This window comes from Oncorhynchus mykiss, chromosome 12, assembly GCF_013265735.2.
Source record: "Oncorhynchus mykiss isolate Arlee chromosome 12, USDA_OmykA_1.1, whole genome shotgun sequence".
NCBI classification, from domain to species: Eukaryota; Metazoa; Chordata; class Actinopteri; order Salmoniformes; family Salmonidae; genus Oncorhynchus; species Oncorhynchus mykiss.
The window spans coordinates 58,103,232-58,109,682 of NC_048576.1; positions in this window are offsets into that span (position 1 = coordinate 58,103,232).

The window sequence follows — 6,451 nt, forward strand, 5'->3', positions numbered from 1 at the left end:
ACCTACTACCCTGAGTCAAGGCCGAGTATAGCCCACAAAGACCTCCCCCACGGCTTGACCCGAAGACCTCACCCACGGCACGAACCCGAGGGGGGCACCAACCGGGACAGGAAGATCACGTCAGTGACTCAACCCACTCAAGTGACGCACCCCTCCTAGGGACGGCATGAAAGAGCACCAGTAAGCCAGTGACTCAGCCCCCGTAATAGGATTAGAGGCAGAGAATCCCAGTGGAGGGAGGGGAACCGGCCAATCAGAGACAGCAACGGCGGTTTATCCTCTCCAGTGCCGTTCACCTTCACGCCCCTGGGCCAGACTACACTCAATCATAGGACCTACTGAAGAGATGAGTCTTCAATAAGGACTTAAAGGTTGAGACCGATTCTGCATCTCTCACATGGACAGGCAGACCATTGCATAAAAATGAAGCTCTATAGGAGAAAGCCCTGCCTCCAGCTGTTTGCTTAAAATTCTAGGGACAGATAGGAGGACTGTGTCTTGTGACCGTAGCGTACTTGTAGGTATGTACGGCAGGACCAAATCAGAAAGATAGATAGGAGCAAGCCCATGTAATGCTTTGTAAATTAGCAGTAAAATCTTGAATTTTACCCTAGCCTAGAGAGTCTAGCAGTGGAGTAATATGATAATTTTTTGGTTCTAGTCAAGATTCTAGCGGCCATGTTTAGCACTAACTTTAGCATGAGCACTAAGTTTATTTAGTGCTTTATCCTGGTAGCCGGAAATTAGAGCATTGCAGTAGTCTAATCTACAAGTGACAAAAGCATGGATTAATTTTTCTACATCATTTTTGCAATGTTACAAAGATGGAAAAAAGCTGTCCTTGAAATATTCTAGATTTGTTTGTCAAAAGAGAGATCAAGGTGCAGAGTAACGCAGAGGTCCTTCACAGTTTTATTTGAGATGATTAATTGTCAGATCCAACAGAAGATCTCTTTGTTTCTTGGAACCTAGAACAAGCATCTCTGTTTTGTCTGAGTTTAAAAGTAAAACATTTGCCGCCATCACTTCCTTACGTCTGAAACACAGGCTTCCAGGGAGGGCAATTTTGGGGCTTCACCATGTTTCATTGAAATGTACAGCTGTGTATCATCCGCATTGCAGTGAAAGTTAACATTATGTTTCCGAATGACATCACCAAGAGGTCAAATATATAGTGAAAACAATAGTGGTCCTAAAACGGAACATTGAGGAACAACGCAATTTACAGTTGATTTGTCAGACGACAAACCATTCACAGAGACAAACTGATATCTTTCCGATAGATAAGATCGAAACCAGGCGAGAACTTGTTCGTGTAGACCAGTTTGGGTTTCCAATCTCTCCAAAAGAACGCAATGATCGATGGTAACAAAAGCAGCACTAAGGTTTAGGAGCACGAGAACAGATGCAGAGCTTCGGTCTGATGCCATTAACTTCTTGACGCTACCATCCCTGTCGCGGGATCATTTTCGTCAGCAACCGCTGAATAGCATAGCGCAACAGTCAAATAATATTACAAAAAAATATTCATATTCATGAAATCACAAGTGCAATATTGCAAAACACAGTTTAGCCTTTTGTTAATCCACCTGTCGTCTCAGATTTTGAAATTATGCTTTACAGCGAAAGCAGTACAAGCATTTGTGTACGTTTATCGATAGCCTAGCATAGCATTATGTACACTTAGCATCAGGAAGCTTGGTCACGAAAATCAGAAAAGCAATCAAATTAACCGTTTACCTTTGATGATCTTCGGATGTTTTCACTCACGAAACTCCCAGTTACACAACAAATGTTCCTTTTGTTCCATAAAGATTATTTTTATACCCAAAATACCTCCGTTTGTTTGTCGCGTTATGTTCAGAAATCCACAGGAAAGAGCGGTCACGACAACGCAGACGGAAATTCCAAATAGTCTTCATAATGTCCACAGAAACATGCCAAACATTTTTATAATCATTCCTCAGGTAATTTTTAAAATATATATTCGATAATATATCAACCGAGTGTGTAGGTTTTTCAATAACAGCGGGAGGAACGATGGCGGCTTTACTCTGTAGTGCAAAAACTCACTCCAAAAAAGTACATTTTATATTTCAGATTCTTCAAAGTTGCCACCCTTTGCCTTAATGACAGCTTTGCACTCTTGGCAAACACTTTTTGGGCTACTGCATGATTCCATATTTGTTATTTCATAGTTCTGATGTCTTCACTATTATTCTACAATGTAGAAAATAGTAAAATAAAGAAAAACCCTTGAATGAGTAGGTGTGTCCAAACTTTTGACTGGTACTATAGGTCTGCTCTATACCAAATTAGCATAACCCCTGAGTCCCTTCCCTGTTTCACACCTGGTAATTTGGTGGATGGGACTACCAGCTCTCTGTAACCTAGAGTGCAACCAATGGGTCCATCTAATATATACCATGTTTCTTGTAGGATGACAATGTCTGTATTTCTGATTTATTTTGAAGTCCAGGTTCCTGCTCTTTAGGCCAAAGGCAGATGACCTCAGGCCTTGGATATTCCAGGATGAGATAGTGAAGACTTTGTGTGGGTCCTCTATGCATAGGTCCGGGGTTGTCTGTTATTCCTATGTGAGGTGTTGGGGTTGCAGTTGCGGTTGAGGGCGATGTGAGCACTGCTGCCTTGTTTAGGTGGACCTTGTCGTAAATGTTGTTCAAGTCCAGGGTGGAGTGGTGGGCCAGCTAAACATTTGGTTTTGAGGCACAGTCACGGGAAATACTTGCATTTACCCACTGAATAGTAGCAGGGTGGAAGTATTTTTGTGGTAGCAGTGTGGAGATAACCACTTGTGCATTGGGGAAGTAGAAAATGCTTTTTCAATCACTTCCTTTCCTGCTGTGCTCTCAGGTCATTTGTGTGTGTATTATTACGTAGCTGGGTGACCCTACAGTCGGAGCCAAAAGTTTTGAGAATGACACAAATATAAATGTTCAAAGTCTGTGTCACGTTCTGACCTTTATTTCCTTTGTTTTGTCATTATTTAGTATGATCAGGGCGTGAGTTGGGGGGGGGGGGGGGGGGGGGGCAGTCTGTTTGTTTTTCTATGATTTTGGGATTTCTATGTTTCGGCCTAGTATGGTTCTCAATCAGAGGCAGGTGTCATTAATTGTCTCTGATTGAGAATCATACTTAGGTAGCCTGGGTTTCACTGTGTGTTTGTGGGTGTTTGTTTCCGTGTCTGTGTTTTGCACCACACGGTACTGTTTTGGGTTTCGTTCATTCCACGTTTATTGTTTTTTGTATTCAGTTGTTCATGTGTACTATTTCGTATTAAAAGAACCATGGACACTTACCACGCCGCATATTGGTCCTCCGATCCTTTTCGCCTCTCCTCTTCGGAAGAAGAGGATGAAATCCCTTACAGTCTGCTGCCTCAGTTTGTGTGATGCCAATTTGCATATACTCCAGAATATTATTAAGAGTGATCAGATGAATTGCAATTAATTACAAAGTCCCTCTTTGCCATGCAAATTAATTGAATCCTCAAAAAACATTTCCACTGCATTTCAGCCCTGCCACAAGGTGTGAGTGTTGACGAGGACAAGGCTGGAGATCACTCTGTCATGCTGATTGAGTTAGAATATTAGACTGGAAGCCTCAAAAGGAGGGTGGTGCTTGGAATCATTGTTCTTCCTCTGTCAACGATGGTTAACTGCAAGGAAGCACGTGCCATCATCATTGCTTTCCACAAAAAGCGTTTCACAGGCAAGGATATTGCTGCCAGTAAGATTTCACCGAAATCAAACATTTATCGGATCATCAAGAACTTCAAGAAGAGCAGTTCAATTGTTGTGAAGAAGGCTTCAGGGCGCCAAAGAAAGTCCAGCAAGCGCCAGGACCGTCTCCTAAAGTTGAGGCGAAGACTTTTGGAGGATGGCCTGGTGTCAAGAAGGGCAGCAAAGAAGCCACTTCTCTCCAAGAAAAACACCAGGGACAGACTGATATTCTGCAAAAGGTACAAGGATTTGACTGCTGAGGACTGGGGTAAAGTCATTTTCTCTGATGAATCCCCTTTCCGATTGTTTGGGGCATCTGGAAAAAAGCTTGTCCAGAGAAGACAAGGTGAACGCTACCATCAGTCTTGTGTCATGCCAACAGTAAAGCATCCTGAGACCATTCATGTGTGGGGTTGCTTCTCAGCCAAGGGAGTGGGCTCACTCACAATTTTGCCTAAGAACACAGCCATGAATAAAGAATGGTACCAACACATCCTCATAGAGCAACTTCTTCCAACCACCCAGGAACAGTTTGGTGATGATCAATGCCTTTTCCAGCTGGATGGAGCACCTTGCCAGAAGGCAAAAGTGATAACTAAGTGGCTCGGGGAACAAAACATTGATTTTCTGGGTCCATGGCCAGGAAACTCCCCAGACCTTAATCTCATTGAGAACTTGTGGTCAATCCTCAAGAGACGGGTGGACAAACAAAAACTCACAAACAAAAACTCACAAGACTAACTCCAAGCATTGATTATGCAAGAATGGTCTGCCATCAGTCAGGATGTGGCCCAGAAGTTTATTGACAGCATGCTAGGGCGGATTGCTGCGGAGGTCTTGAAAAGGGTCAACACTGCAAATATTGACTCTTTGCATCAACTTCATGTAATTGTCAATAAAAAGCCTTTGACACTTATGAAATGCTTGTAATTATACGTCAGTATTCCATAGGAACATCTGACAAAAATATCTAAAGACACTGAAGCAGCAAACTTTGTGAAAATTAATATTTGTGTCATTCTCAAAACCTTTGGCCACGACTGTAGTTGGTCCTCAGACAGAAGGTCTAGGACGCGCTGGGTGTTTGGACACCAGAGTTTAGACACTGATTTTGGGAAAAAGTTTATTTTCTTGTATAAGAGTACAATATGTGGCTTGGTATGTCCTCAGTGGGTGTGGGGAGGTTGTCAGGAGGGCAATCGGGGTGGCTGACAGGAGGGGGTGCTCAGAGGGGGTGGGATCCCCTGGGCTTGGGGTCTTCATTTGTCTGTCCTGCTTTGGTGTCGAAGCTATGGTCAGGGTTTGTGGTGGACTGTTCTGCTGTGGTGTCGAGGCTATGGTCAGGACCTCAGGTGGGCTGTTCTGCTGGCTTCTCTGTGGGGATGGCCAGCTCTCTAATGGGTTGTTCTCTGTCACATGTCATCATTCTCACCTTCTCCTGCAGCACTTTTACTTTCTCCTCTAGTGCTCTGTCATTCTCCTGCTCCTGCTCTTTCTCCTGTTGATGTTGTCTCACCACAGTCAGAGTGCAGACATGTCTCTCTCCACCTCCAGCTTTCCAGGTCTGGTTGAGGGGGTGTTGTTGTGCTGGACTATATTTTGTGCTGACTGGAGTGTGTTCACCTGCTGTTCCAGCTCCACCTACCTTACCTCCAGCTGGGTGAATTTATCCTTCATTTCAAAGAGGGAGTAGTGTTCTGTGCTGGGAGGTTGACTTTCCGCTTGGGGTTGCTCGTCTGTGGGGTTGTTTAATGAAGAGGTCTGGTCTGACATGCTTGGGGTGGAGGTATCTTTCTCAAGAGAGAGCTTCTCCTGCTGCGCTCCCTCTTTGAATATGTGAAAGTCCAACTGAAACTCTTTGGGGTTGCCCTTTACCAATACTGTTCCAGACTTGTACAGGTTTACATTGGCTAACTCAGAGTCCTCGTTGTCTAGTATCCTGAGTTTCCACCCATCACTAACACCCCCCTTAACAGAGGGGTAGTGTGTTAAAATATATCACTGCATCATGCCAGGGGATGGTCTGTGTGAAAGATTACGTTTCTTACGTTCCCATTTTTATAGCAGTCAGCAAAAAGTGTCTCTTGATTTTCCATAAGGAGTTTATTTTTGTATTCTTTGGGTGCCTTCTCATTTTTTTTTGTTACATCCAGAGGGTACTGGATTGTAATGACCTCTGCACAGAAGGAGGGGACTTGAAAGGCCTCTACATTTGGGTGTGGAAGGCTGTGAAACTCTCCTGCTATTGTTGGGCTCAAAGGCTTTGACATCTCTCACTTCACACCTCAGTGTTAATTGAAGTTGCATTGTTCAGGTTTCTGTTGTACTTCTTTTGCTGGTCGTTGGTTTGCCTGAGCATTTGCTTTATAATCCTTCGGAATAAGAATCTTTGATAGTAGGAATCCTTCCAAGTAATTTAGTCCAAAATCAGGTTTTAGGCTTCGAGTTTTGATTTTGAGTGAATGTTGTGTAGGATAGTATCCTGTATATGTCCTTGTGGGAAAATCCAAGTTTATCTAATTCTAAATCTATCTTTTTGTAAAATGCTGAAAAATGCTGGAGCTCATCACCCTCCCTCCCTCCTTTGTGGGGGACCTAAGCCCTAGGGACCATGCCTCAGGACTACCTGGCCTGAATACTCCTGGCTGTCTCCGTCCCCAGTCTACCTGGTCGTGCTGCTGATCCAGTTTCTGCTGTTCTGCCTGCGG